Here is a 15,038-nt window from a genome sequence, read left to right on the forward strand (position 1 = left end):
AGAAGAAGTAAAACTGTCACTTCAGTTTTACTTTATTTGCAGATGACATGATACTATATGTGGAGAATCCTAAAGATGCTACCAGAAAACTACTAGAGCTAATCAATGAATTTGGTAAAATAGCAGGATACAAAATTAATGCACAGCAATCTCTGGCATTCCTATACACTAATGACGAAAAATCTGAAAGAAATTAAGGAAGCACTCGCATTTACCATTGCAACAAAAAGAATAAAACACCTAAGAATAAACCCACCTAAGGAGACAAAAGACTTGTATTCAGAAAACTATAAGACACTGATGAAAGAAATTAAAGACAGTACAAACAGATGGAGAGATATACCATGTTCTTGCATTGGAAGAATCAACATTGTGAAAATGACTCTACTACGCAAAGCAATCTACAGATTCAGTGCAATCCCTATCAAACTACCCATGGCATTTTTCACAGAACTAGAACAAAAAATTTCACAATTTGTATGGCAACACAAAAGACCCCAAATAGCCAAAGCAATCTTGAGAAAGAAAAACGGAGCTGGAGGAATCAGGCTCTGGGACTTCAGACTATACTACAAAGCTACAGTAATGAAGACAGTATGGTACTGGCACAAAGACAGAAATATAGATCAATGGAACAGGATAAAAAGCCCAGAGATAAACCCACGCACATATGGTCACCTTATTTTTGATAAAGGAGGCAAGAATATACAATGGAGAAAAGACAGCCTCTTCAATAAGTGGTGCTGGGAAAGCTGGATAGCCACATGTAAAAGAATGAAATTAGAGCACTTCCTAAATGGATTAAAGACCTAAATGTAAGGCCAGACACTATAAAACTCTTAGAGGAAAACACAGGCAGAACACTCTATGACATAAATCACAGCAAGATCCTTTTTGACCCACCTCCTAGAAAAGGGAAATAAAACCAAAAATAAACAAATGGGATCTAATGAAACTTAAAAGATTTTGCACAGCAAAGGAAACCTAAATGAGATGAAAAGACAACCCTCAGAATGGGAGAAAATATTTGCAATTGAAGCAACTGACAAAGGATTAATCTCCAAAATTTACAAGCAGCTCATGCAGCTCAATATCAAAAAAACAAATGACCCAATCCAAAAATGGGCAGAAGACCTAAATAGACATTTCTCCAAAGAAGATATACAGATTGTCAACAAACACATGAAAGAATGCTCAACATCACGAATCATTAGAGATATGCAAATCAAAACTACAATGATGTTATCACCTCACACCGGTCAGAATGGCCATCATCAAAAATTCTAGAAACAATAAATGCTGGAGAGGGTGTGGAAAAAAGGCAACCCACTTGCACTGTTGGTGGGAATGTAAATTGATACAGCCACTATGGAGAACAGTATGGAGGTTCCTTAAAAAATTAAAAATAGAACTACCATACGACCTAGCAATCCCATTACTGGGCATATACCCTGAGAAAACCATAATTGAAAAGGAGTCATGTACCACAATGTTCATTGCAGCTCTATTTACAATAGCCAGGACATGGAAGCAACCTAAGTGTCCATCGACAGATGAATGGATAAAGAAGATGTGGCACATATATACAATGGAATATTACTCAGCCATAAAAAGAAAGGAAATTGAGTTATTTGTAGTGAGGTGGATGGAACTAGAGACTGTCATACAGAGTGAAGTAAGTCAGAAAGAGAAAAACAAATACCGTATGCTAACACATATATATGGAATCTAAAAAAAAAAAAAAAGGTGCTGAAGAACCTACGGGCAGGACAGGAATAAAGACACAGATGTAGAGAATGGACTTGAGGACACAGGGAGGGGGAAGTGTAAGCTGGGACGAAGTGAGAGAGTGGCCTGGACTTATATACACTACCAAATGTAAAATAGATAGCTAGTGGGAAGCAGACGCATAGCACATGAGATCAGCTCGGTGCTTTGCGACCACCTAGAAGGGTGGGATAGGGAAGATGGGAGGGAGACACAAGAGGGAGGAGGTATGGGGATGTATGTATATGTATAGCTGATTCACTTTGTTATACAGCAGAAACTAACACACCATTGTAAAGCAATTATACTCCAATAAAGATGTTAAAAAAAAAAAAAAAGAGGGCTTCCCTGGTGGCACAGTGGTTGAGAGTCCGCCTGCCGATGCAGGTGACACGGGTTCGTGCCCCAGTCCGGGAGGATCCCACATGCCACGGAGCGGCTGGGCCCGTGAGCCATGGCCGCTGAACCTGCGCGTCCAGAGCCTGTGCTCCGCAACAGGAGAGGCCACCACAGTGAGAGGCCCACGTACCGCAAAAAGAAAAGATAAATGAGATTCTCCTGAAAATAATTCAGTTGTGGGGTGAGGGATAGAGTGTGTGAGTTTATAGGTAAAATAAGATCTGTGACCATGAGTTGATTTTGAATCTGAGAGTTCTATTGCACTAGTCTCTGTACTTTTATGTGATTGATGTTTTTCATTTAAAAAAAAGTAAAAAATATTCACTATCATTCTTAGTAGTAGTAGAGGTTAAGCATGTGTTTACAACAAAATGTATTTACTTGGTAAATCATAATAATTGTAAGTATAGAATAATTTATTTGTGAAGGCAAAACATTGGGAAACGATGCTGCCGTAAATAGCTGTCATTGAGACACCACCCTGGTATATGGTTCAGAATAGCCACGCCCAAATCTCAGAGACATAAAACAAAGTTTATCTGCCGTGACAGGCTAAGTAAGCTATGTTGCAGTAACAAATTACCCCAAATCTCAGTGGCATATAACAACAAGGTTTATTTCTTGTTCTAGAAGTGCTCTGGAATCCCTCAAGTACTCACACGAATGGAGTGGCCACAGTATCAAGTCTGGTCTATTGCTGTGCCAGAGGGAAAGGAGGCTCTGGAGAGCCTCACATTGGTAAGTAAAATATCCAGTCTAGAAAGACACGTGTCACTTCTCACAGTTCATTTGCCTCAATCAGTCACGTGGCCCTATTCAACCACAAGGGGGCCAGAAGATACCCCGCCATCACGTGCCCAGAAGAGAGAACTAGAAATATTTGGCAAAGAAATCTGACCCCCCTCAACAAGAGAACCCATGTCATGATGTTGAACCTGTATCAAACCTGAGCCCCGGGGACTTCCCTGGTGGCGTAGTGGTTAAGAATCCACCTGCCAACGCAGGGGACAAGAGTTCGAGCCCTGGTCCGGGAAGATCCCACATGCTGCGGAGCAACTAAGCCCGTGCGCTACAACTACTGAGCCAGTGCGCCACAACTACTGAAGCCCGTGCACCTACAGCCCGTGTTCCGCTCCAAGAGAAGCCACCGCAATGAGAAGCCCGCACACCGCAACGAAGAGTAGCCCCCGTTCGCCACAACTAGAGAAAGCCCGAGCAGCAATGAAGATCCAACGCAGCCAAAAATACATAAATAAATGTGTTAAAAACAAAACAAAACATCTGCCCTGGGAATCACTGTACCTTGCACCACCTCTAAGACAGTATCCAGACACAAGTGCTCATCAATCCTTTCGGGTATATTTCTCTCTGATGACTCACAGTCATGCAATATATTGTATGCAGAGATTGCATAATGAATATAAGGTAATTGGTTGGCTCAATTATGAATTCAGCAATACTTTTAAAAAGGAATCATTCCATTTTTCCTCTTGGATTATTAAAGTAATATGTTCTCATTACAAAAAAACCTGGAAAATATGGAACACTCGAAAGAAGAGGGAGAAATCACTCATAATTTCATCTTCCAAAAATAGAGTTAATATTTTAGTGGAATTCCTTCCAAACTTTTTCTATGCATTTTTAAAAACTAGTTCGCACGGTCACCAAAACTATAACCATTTCTTCATTGGTGACTTTGTTCCAAACAGCTGATCCAATTGGCCCTAGACCAGCAGACAATTTTCAAAAAAGCTGTTTCAGCTCTTTTCCTTGTAACATGGGTGTTTTAGCGTGGTTATATATCACTTAAATGCAGATGGGTAATTAACAGTTGCATGTCACATTCTGTATTTTGGAGCAATGAATCCTTAGTTCTAAAACTGCTTGTTAGTCTCAGACCAGCCATGAAACAAATGAATAATTGTAATAGTTATTTTCATTTGCTTCTGGTATTTTCTCCACCCAGTTTACTTATGAAAAGGGAACAGCTTTGGAAGTTCATATTACAATGGAATTTAAGCCTCTTAAAATCATCAGGATCCTGGTTACCTTTCAAAATAATAAAAACTGCTGATGATCCAAGTGATGACTAGTTAGTCTAAGAAGTAAACTGACCAAGTATGTTATAACTAGGATGATGACTTTCCCCAAGTCCAGAAAACATTTAGTTATAAATAAAATCTTTAGGTAGAAGATGATACATTGAGTATTTCAGTAATATTACTCAACTTTTGCCAAGGACTCTTTTTCCTTAATATTTTATCTGACATTGCATTTGATGTGTAGCTTTCTTCTTTATTTCAACCAACAAAGGAAATCACAGAAAATTGGACCAAGAATCTATACAAAGCTCTTGTAATTTTACTATACTGCAGCAATCTCTCAGCTATTTACGTTAATAAATAAATGACACAGTGGATTGTGAACTTCCTCCCGGCAAATATCATAAATTATCCATCGTTACAGTCCTTACAACTCCTAGCATAATGCACTGTATAGAGGAAACACCCATAAAAAATAAATGTGATACAAAGTACAATTTATATGTGAAAGGTAATTGGGTTTTGGTACCTTGTTTATTTTCCTTATTGTTACTCATCTAAATCTTTGTATTCTGAAATATCTCCTTATAATTTCCAAAACAGAAGGTACTGAATTAGGTCATGTGAACATTTCTTGATATGATTTGACAAGTAACTTTCCAAAATCTTTGTCTTAATTCATATCCCCAACTTAATTCATACCCAACAGGGTATGAGAGCTCATTTCATTCTACCCTTACCAATGGAGTCTATTCACAATGTAAACAAACTAATTAGACCCATGGGAAATAATACCTCTTTTGTCTTCTTTTCATTATTAATGAGTTTGAACATTAGTAAAATATGCAGTAGGCATTTAAATTCCTTATTTTGTGAATTGACTGTTCATGTATATATTTTTCCCATTTACCTGTTTAAGGTCTTAGTGTTTCCTATTTCTAGTCTTTGTCCTCACACTGTGCAATATAAGTACTTCTATCTCAAATATGTACTTGTATACATGCATCTTTGCTGTAAGACTGTGTTTCTATAAGGGTAATGACCCCATTTTACTTATCTGTGAGCAACACCGGACACATAGTAGAGAAAATGCATGCTGTTCTTCGTAGGATTATTCTTAGGATTAAATGAGATGACCTAAGCAAAGCATTTAACACAGTGTCTGTCACATAGCAGATGCTCAATAAATTATTTTAAGCAATCAATACAAGTTTCATCATTGAACTAAAGCCACACCATTTCATTTCAGAATTTGGGAAAATCAAGACGAAGTATGTTTGAAAGATCAGTAACCATGCTTGTCCAATTTGCATATTTGGGATTTCAACGCTGATTCTCAAATCTTTCACCGCAAATTACATCAGACTTACATATTCCTGAGATACTAAAACTCTTGAAATTTTTGAAAGACCAGTATGAATTCTGAACCGGTAAAACCTTTTGGCAACCGACGGATTCTTTTCCCCAGTCTGTAATACCCTGACCTCACACAGATGTCTCTTCTTCCCTTATTTAAATTTATAGGAAACTTGTGGTGAACACAGTAAAGCTCAAACAAGCACAAATATACATCACATGATTGACATTTACTTCTCCGGATGAGTTAGCTTTTGTTTTCAGACCGGGGAGGCAGCTGTTCTCGCGGCCACTGTCAGAAAAGCAGAACTAAAGCAAGGAGAGGCAAAGGCAGAGCCCTTGGGAATGGCCAGTCGGCTGGAGGGCTTAAGGCTTGGCAGGGGGGTAGGAGCATTTTGGTTGCTGCCAGGGTGTGAGGGGGAAGGGGGCTGCGGGTGGTTGCAAAACCAGCCCGAAGCAAAAAAAGTGAGGTTTTTTCCGGGAAGACAGCAGCGCTGGGGGGAGCAGGCCGCGTTGGCTGCCCAGCAGGCGGGTGTGTCCAGTACAGGCCGCAGGCCGCAGGAGGCTGGGGGCGGGGGAAGCTGCGTCTAGGTCAGCGAAGGGCAGAGGAAGCCGGACACGGACGCAGTCGTCTTTGATCCCGGCTCCAAGGCTTCTAGTGGGAAACCGAGTCCCGACCTACGGCCGATCTTCAGGTGTCCCAGTCACCCCAGTCACCCCAGAACCTCCTCAGGCCTTTCCGGTAAGAAGCGCGGCGCCCTGCGCTTAGAACCGGCATGGCAGCGCGCAGGCGCCTCGTGAGCGGGGAGGCCGCGGACGCAGGAGGAGGGGGCGTGTGAGGCACAGAAAGCCTTCTCTGCGCCTGCGCTGTCTGCTCTCCCTAGGTCGCGGGGGTAGGGGGGCAAGAAACCTTGAGCCGACATCGCGCACACCCTGGATTCCCGGCCGGGGTCGCTCTTCACTCCTTAACGCGGCGTCTCGTCAAGCCTCACAGAGCTCCGCAGGGGTGTGGGGAGGTAAGAGCCCCCTGGAACAGGCGTCTTGGCCTCTCCTCACCCCTGCTGCCCTCGGGGAGGGGGGCGGGGTGACCGCTGGTCGCGCTGCCCTAGGCGCTGGGTCTGGCCCTCCTGTTCCTCCAGGGGCCGAGCCTTGAGCCCCGGACCCATTCCTTTTCCGAGCACCCCTGAGCTGGCTCGGAAATAAGGACTCTCAAACCTCGCGGCTCCTCGGTAGAGCCTGTTGGGCCGGACCAGGCCAGGATGGCAATCACGGCCGCTGTTTGCCGGGTGCCACCCACCCGGGCCTCCCGGAGTGCTGGGCGCTGCTGGGGGAACAGCCCCCAGGCTGCAGCGGATGAAGGGAGAAGAGCCCCCAGGGCCGCCTGTCCCTCCAGGGAAGGGGCTGAACCTGCAGGAGGGGCTGTCGCTCCCGAGGAGTGAGTGGTAGCCTCTGCGCTGAAATGCCTCTGCCCCCGCAGAGGAATCTGTCACCGCCGCCCGTGCTCTAGCAAAGCCCATTCTCGCACCGATGCATTTTCTCGTCGTTTTAGACCAGAAGGACGCGCTAGTGTCCCTTGGTCTACCTTTTCTTTAGTACCTTTGAAAAATGATAAAACATGATCTAACTTTTAAACTATAAACTTATTTGTACTACCGTGACTGCATGATATATATTCCAGACTAAGGGAGTTCTTGTTAGTTTGACTCGTGTGGAAACCAGTCCATACATTTGATAACTTAATATTTTTCCTTTAATAAAATAGGCAGTTTGTTGATCGAATTAGGTTCCTTAATTTATTATTTTGAGCTTGTCTTTTGAATTGGCACAAGTTCAGTGGTTTGATCTAGTAGAACTATATATAATTTTTCACCTAATTTCTTCCCTTTTTTCTCCTCTGGATATTAAACCGCATGTTTAGTGTAAAAAAAATTAAATATAATAAAGAATAAGGAAAAATAATCAACTTTAATTCCACATTTAAAGGTAATCAACAATAGTTAATTTTGAGTTTTCACCTGAGTCTTTTTCTCCCGTGGCATTTCTTAATTGAAATAATGAGATTTTATATACAGTTGGTTTGCCTGCTTTTCTTGCTTAAAATTATATTTTAAGCATTTCCGCATGTTTTTAAAAAGCTTCACAGACATGACTTTATGATTTTTGATTACACAACTGATACATGAGCAAAGTGTCTTTTGAAACAGTTACATTACAGATAAATATAAATTCCCTTTTAATTATCATCCCCAGTTATAATATTACATAATATGATGGTATCACAGTTTATTTAATCCAGTGGGTCTCAGGAGCCCTTTATACACTTAAAAATTATCGAGGACTAGAAGAGTTTTTGTTTTCTAATGCAGTATATATATACCATTTTAGAAATTAAAACTCAGAAAATTAAAAAAATTTTACTTATTCATTTAAAAATAACAGTAACCCATTATATATTGAATTAAATTATATTGTTTAAAGTAACTATATTTTTTAAAAAAATTTAGTGAGAAAGATGGCATTGTTTTACATTTTTAGTAGGTCACTTTAATGTCTGGCTTTATAGGAGACGGCTAGATTCTCATATTTGCTTTGCCCTTCAGTCTGGTGCGCTACCTTGTTTAAACTGAAGCATATTAAGAAAATCCATCCTTGCACAGATCGGTATTTGGAACAGGAAGGCCCTCACCTGCCGAAAGCTCTTGGGGTCTTTAGGGTTCCTCAGACCACAGTTTTAAAAAGCTGATTTAATCATTCTTGTATTGATGAGCTGTTAGGTTCTTTGCAATTTTCACTATTACAAACATTGCAACATTGAAAGTTCTTTATAATGTGTTCTTGAGCCTAAGTACTAGTGTTTCTCTAGAAGTGGAATTGCTAGGCCATAGAGTATATACTTTAAAAAAAAGGTTTTGATAGACATAAACATCACTTATGATGCCTACATAATTTTCTGTGTCCTAATACCGGTGTTTAGATTGTTTCAATTAATGATTTTGCAAAATATCTTTGCATATTTTCAGTTGTTTTGGATTATTTTCTTGAACTTATGAAATGAGAATCGTTAGATCAAATGTTAGGAATCTTTTTGAATCGATTGATGCATATTATCACATTGTTCCCCTGAGTGAGTATACCAGTTTATTTCCTATCAGCCGTGTCTGAGATGCTCTTTTTATCAAACACTTACCAACATTGAGTACTTTTATTATTAAAAAGATCATATTCTGATCTAGTAGGCAGTGAATGGTATGTATTCTGATTTGTGTTACTTCGGTAATGCAGGTTGTACATTGAATGTTTTTTCATAATCTGACTAGTTATCTGTTCATATTGTTTGCCCATTTATGGTCCAGTGTCCAAGTGTTTTTCTAACAGATTTGTATTATCTTTTTACATTATAAGGATACATGCTATCATTTTTTTTTGAAGGAAAGGAACAAAATTATCTTTTTTCCTGTTTATAGAATAGTATATTTTTGTTAAAAAAATACTATAAGAACGTGTAATATAGATGTTATGCTTACATAATCTCAGACACCGTTGTGAAAAGTTTGGTGTTTTCTCCTCTGTATTTTTTTTTCTTGTGACTTTGCTAATACTATAATTTTTTTTTACATCTTATTTGTAAAAATGGATTTGTACTACGCATGAAGTTTTACAATTTGATTTTTTTGTCTTTTAGCATTATATATTGGATATTTTTTCATGGAAGTACATAGAACTATGGGCAAAGTTTTTTCAGAGTGGCTTTAAGAACACCAATTGTGACCTTTAGTTATCTGATGTCAGGCTCCTATCCTCTTCTATATTCTCTTCCTAGGTGATTTCATCTATTAACAGCTATGTGCTGCCAATTCCCAAATCTTTATCTATCTCAGACTTCTCTCCTGCATCCAGATCCTTATATTCAACAGCCTATCGGACATCTCCCCCAGAATGTTCTCAAGGTACTTCAAACACCAGTCCAAACGTGAACTCGTGTTTTCCCTCAGTCCTGCTCCTCTTTGTATTGCCTGTTATGGTCAGTGCTACCTCCGTCTACCCAGTCACTTGCGATGGCAACCTGGCAGTAATCCTAGCTTTCTCCCTTGCTTTCACTCCCCAAAAGTTCCCATTCTTTAGCCCTTTTTTTTTTTTTTTTTGCGGTACGCGGGCCTCTCACTGTTGTGGCCTCTCCCGTTGCGGAGCACAGGCTCCGAACGCGCAGGCTCAGCGGCCATGGCTCACGGGCCCAGCCGCTCCGCGGCATGTGGGATCTTCCCGGACCGGGGCACGAGCCCGTGTCCCCTGCATCGGCAGGCGGACTCTCAACCACTGCGCCACCAGGGAAGAACCTTTAGCCGCTTTTATATCTGTTTCCTTTCCATCTGCCCTGTCTCAGTTCAGGCCCTCATCATCTCTCACCTTAACCATTTTAGGAGTCTCCTTACTATTGGTTTTGTTGTTTTCTGACAAATCTTCCATGTTGTTGCCAATTTGGTTTTACTCATGAAGAGATTTTTAAAAATCATTTTTGCAGAGTAAATATTGTAAATATTTGTTTATAAAATTATGAATACATAAATGGCCAAGTGAGTAAAGATACTACCTAAAACAAGTTATCATATGCACACATAAATAAACTTCCTTAGAATAGGGAATATATCTTGTATTTCTTTTGTGTCTTCTGTACAAGGGTAGATTACTGGCACAATAAGTAAATCTTGATTGAAATGGGAAGTATGTGCAGTTTAATAAGATTTCATGTCAAAAGATTTCAATGTCATACCTTTTACAAATTGTTAGATTATATTATTATTTAATTATCCTACCTTGTTTTGTATCTTTTAGGTGACTCAAAGAACATAATACTTAGTAGTACATTGCTATTTAGATAGAAATACTTTTTAAGTAGATATTATGTAATAAATTCTATAATTTTTAAGAAAAATTATTGGGCTTTTTCTAATGAGAACTGTTTCTACACCTTTGAGTTCTGTGCTTTATTTTTTAAAAATACATTTTGTATTCATAGTTCCTTTATTACTTTTTGCTATTATATTTATCTTAAGGTAATATTTATGTTTATCAAAGGGATACCTGTACGTAATTTAAAGAGTCAAATAATCCTACAAGACTTACAGTGAAAAACAATAGCCCTCTGCCCTCATCCTTCTCTCCCTGAATCCCACTCTACAGAAGCAGCTTTTCTAATTGTTCCTCTTTGGAATCACAAACACAGAAAATAACTTGAGTAACTGTTTTCTCAGTTCCCCCAAGGGTGATTTATAACTACAGCAGACCCTTGTACAACACGAGTTTGAACTGCAGGTCCACTTATACGCAGATTTTTTCCAGTAGTAAATAAATACTACAGTACTACACCATCCTGCTTGGTTGAATCCATGGATACAGACAGGAATCTCACATACTGAGGAACTGTGGATACAGAGGGCTGACTGTAAGTTATATCGGACTTCGTGAAGTGTCAGCACCCAAACCCCATTGTTCAAGGGTCAACTGCAGTAACACTTCAGATGCACAGGAGAGATGTTAATTCATTACGTAAAGTGGATGCCTTAGGGGCATTAAGGCTTAATCTCTCACAGAACTCTTACTGAGAAAGGCTGCCCCACAGTCAGTGACTATTCAACTCTTTCACCTCTAGGTTTTTAAATAACCTGCTCTCATATACAGCTGTTTCTCCTCCCTACCCCCATCCTACCATAGTTTTAGACGTGATTTACCAACTTCCTATTATAGAAGATGGAAATTTATGTTTTTGGTTTTGTTTTTGTTTTGCGCTACACGGGCCTCTCACCGTTGCGGCCTTTCCCGTTGCGGAGCACAGGCTGTGGACGTGCAGGCTCAGCGGCCATGGCTCACGGGCCCAGCCGCTCTGCGGCATGTAGGATCTTCCCGGACCAGGGCACGAGCCCGTGTCCCCTGTATTGGCAGGCGGACTCTCAACCACTGCACCACCAGGGAAGCCCGGGAATTTATGTTTGTTACACCAGCCTCCACATTTAAATACTGCACTTCTCCCCTCCTTTATATTTGCAAATTAGTTGTATGTTAATTTTTAGTTAAATTATTATTTAGTGTTTGCATCATTTATGTAAATATTGTGTACAGCTGAGCCAGGTAGTATATTGTGATGATACTTCCTTTCTTATATAATTCTGTGTTCTTCCTAGAGTTAATAATCATCTTGGTTTTTTAATATATCTTTTCATATCTTTTACTTAATCTATTAACAACCTTTCAGGCAAGATGTGTAAATCTCCTGTTGGTAGATTCACACACATCAGATCATCTGTTTGTTTATTTTGCAACATCTTTCCTGTAATTGTCTGTCACCCTGCCTCCATCTTGATGGGTTGCTCTCTAGGCCTGTTGTACAGCTATCTTCCTGCAGTGTCCTTTTATGCTCATCTGTGAATTTCATTTTTCTCTCCCCTGTGTGGGATAACCTGTTTCCAGGATGTCAGGTCTTTTTTCTTTCTTGGTGTCGCCTTCATGTTGGCAAAGTACATCTTCTAGTAGTTTCCTGAGAAAGACTGAATGGGAGGCAAATTTTGACATACCTCCTTCATTATGTGTGTGCATGTATGTGCACATGCATTTCCTTACTTTCCAGCATTATAAGATACTCCATGCTCATCTTGTATATTTCCTGTCCCAGCCTTAACAATCAGCGATTTCTCCAAGGAGCCTTGGTTCCTTTTGTTGGAGAAACCAAGATCTGGGCACTAGTGTGCTTGTTGCCACTAAGACGTCTTGCTTTTAGGCCCTTTCAGCTGATGGAGCAAGAGATATGGTTTATGCTAATATCTATAAATATTTCAAACAAAAATTTATTACAAATGTGTAACCATCTGTGTCCATATTAAGCTAAACATGAATTTATACTGATGTCTCCAACTCAAATTCATTACCACATGGATCATTCTAGCTTCCTCCCCTTGCTTATATATAACCTTCCCCTCCAAAAGTGGAAACCTCACTCCCACCATCAGCCATCCATTTATTTAATTTCATTTCCAGCATATGTGTATGATGGTTTCAGAATTAACCCATACCCCCAGGAGAAACAACTTTATCAACTAGAGTACAATGCTTGTGTTGCCTTTAGACTCCACTTATTTCCAAAGGTAGAACTTTATTTCTCCACCCCCTTCAGCATGGTTGTTTTATACATTCGTAATGCATTTAGACTTTTTTTTTCACATTCTGCATTCCATCTGAGTCCCCCAACCTTCTAAACATTTTTAAAAATTTGCATACATTGAGGTTATTCTTTGTGTTATAAAGTTGTATGGGTACTGACAAATGCTTAATGTCTTGTATTCACCATTATAGTATTATACTGAATAGTTTCACCACCCTAAAAGATCCACTTTGCTTTACCTGTTCTGTCCTCCCCTACTCCAGAGCACTGGCAATCACTGATGTGTGTACTGTCACTCTAGTTTTACCCATTCCAGAATGTCATAAAATTAGAATTGTATAGTATAGAGATTTTTTAGACTGCCTTCTTTCACTTAGCAATACCCATTTAAGATTCATCCATCTTTTTGTGGCTTGATGGTACATTTCTTTATATCACTGAATAATGTTCCATTGCATGGATGTACCAGAGTTTATTTAGCCATTCACTTACTGAAGGACATCTTGGATGCTTCCACATTTTGGCAGTTATGAATAAAGCTGCTATAAACATTCACATCTCAGTTCTTATGTGGACATAAATCTTTAATCAGTTGGGCAAATACCCAGTATTATGATTGCTGGTTCATATGGTAAGACTATGTTTAGTTTTGTGAGAGACTGCCAAGGTGTTTTCCAAAGTGGCTGTACCATGTTGCATTCCTATCAGCAATAAATGAGAGTTCCTGCTGTTTGGCATCCTTGGGGCATTTGGTATTGTCAGTTTTTTGGATTTCAGCCATTGTAATAGATATGAAGTGGTATCTCATTATTTAAATCTGTAGTTCTCTAAAGATAAATGATATTGATCATTTTATCATATGCTTATTTGCAAATTTTATATCTTTTTAAATTTTTATTTTAGAGTATAGTTGATTACCAATCTTGTGTTAGTTTCAGGTGTACAGCAGAGTGATTCAGTTATACATATACATGTATCCATTCTTTTTAAAATTCTTTTCCCATTTAGGTTATTATAGAGTATTGAGCAGAGTTCCCTATGCTATACAGTAGGTCCTTGTTGGGCAAACTTTATATCTTTTTTGGAGAGGTATCTGTTCAGAACTTTTGCCCATTGTTTAATTGGATTGTTTGTTATCTAATTATTGAATTTTAAGAGTTTTTTGAGGACTTCGGACACAAGTCCTTTATCAGTTATGTGTTTTGCAAATATTATCTCCCACTCTGTGGCTTGTCTTCTCATTTTCTTAACAGTGTCTTTTTCAGAGCAGATTTTTTTTTTAACTTCAATAATGTCCAACTTATCAATTTTTTTCTTTCATGTCTCATGCCATTGGTGTTATATTTAAAAATTCATCACCGGGGCTTCCCTGGTGGCACAGTGGTTGAGAGTCCGCCTGCCGATGCAGGGGACACGGGCTCGTGCCACGGTCCGGGAGGATCCCACATGCCGTGGAGCAGCTGGGCCCGTGAGCCATGGCCACTGAGCCTTTGCGTCCGGAGCCTGTGCTCCACAACGGGAGAGGCCACAGCAGTGAGAGGCCCGCACACCGTAAAAAAAAAAAAAAAAAATTCATCACCAACCCAAGGTTATATAGATTTTCTCTTATGCTTTTTCAAGAAGTTTTTAGAATATTGCATTTTACATTTAGTCTCATCCATTTTATTTTTATTTCTTCTTCCTGTTTCATTGAGATAAAACTGACATACAGCACTATGTAAGTTTAAGATGTACAGCATAATGATTTGACTTACATACATCATGAAATGATTACCAGAGTAAGTTTCGTGAACATCCTTTATCTCATATAGATACAAAATTAAAGAAATAGAAAAAAATTCTTTTCCTTGTTATGAGAACTCTTAGGGTTTACTGTCAACAACTTTCATATATAACATACAGCAATGTTAATTGTATTTATCATGCTGTACATTACATCCCTAGTACTTATTTATCCTATAACTGATGTTTGTACCTTTTTGCTACCTTCATCCAGTTCCCCCTCCCTTCACCCCCTGCCTCTGGTAACCACAAATCTGATCTTTTTTTTCTGAGTTTGTTTGTTTGCTTTTGAAGTATAAATGATCTACAATACTATGTTAGTTCCTGGTACATAACATAGTGATTTGATATTTCTATACATTTCAAAATGATCACCACAATAACTCTAGTTACCATCTGTCACCATACAAAGATATTAAATAATTATTGACTGTATTCCCCACCCTGTACATTTCATACCCATGACTTATTTATTTTGTAACTGGAAGTTTGTACCTCTTAGTCTCCCTCATCTAGTTCTCTCCTCCCCCCATCACCCTTCC

The 15,038-nt window shown here is 39.3% G+C and overlaps 1 protein-coding gene across 7 annotated transcripts in view; it reads left to right on the forward strand.

The window, feature by feature from the left end:
• Nucleotides 1–5,783: 5,783 nt before the first annotated feature.
• ZFYVE16 (zinc finger FYVE-type containing 16) overlaps nucleotides 5,784–15,038 on the forward strand; it is a 55,473-nt gene continuing 46,218 nt past the window's right edge. For 2 of the 7 annotated variants that reach the window (XM_029216544.1, XM_029216548.1), the window contains exon 1: nucleotides 6,349–6,580. The gene's annotated coding sequence lies outside the window, so the exon portion shown is untranslated. Of the gene's footprint in view, nucleotides 6,307–6,344; nucleotides 6,581–9,265; nucleotides 9,512–15,038 lie in introns of those variants that run through there. The other 5 variants (XM_029216545.1, XM_029216546.1, XR_003792658.1 and 2 more) reach the window with 5 other exon arrangements.

Source organism: Monodon monoceros, unplaced genomic scaffold, assembly GCF_005190385.1.
Source record: "Monodon monoceros isolate NGI ecotype Baffin Bay Population unplaced genomic scaffold, NGI_Narwhal_1 Super_Scaffold_12, whole genome shotgun sequence".
Lineage (NCBI taxonomy): Eukaryota > Metazoa > Chordata > Mammalia > Artiodactyla > Monodontidae > Monodon > Monodon monoceros.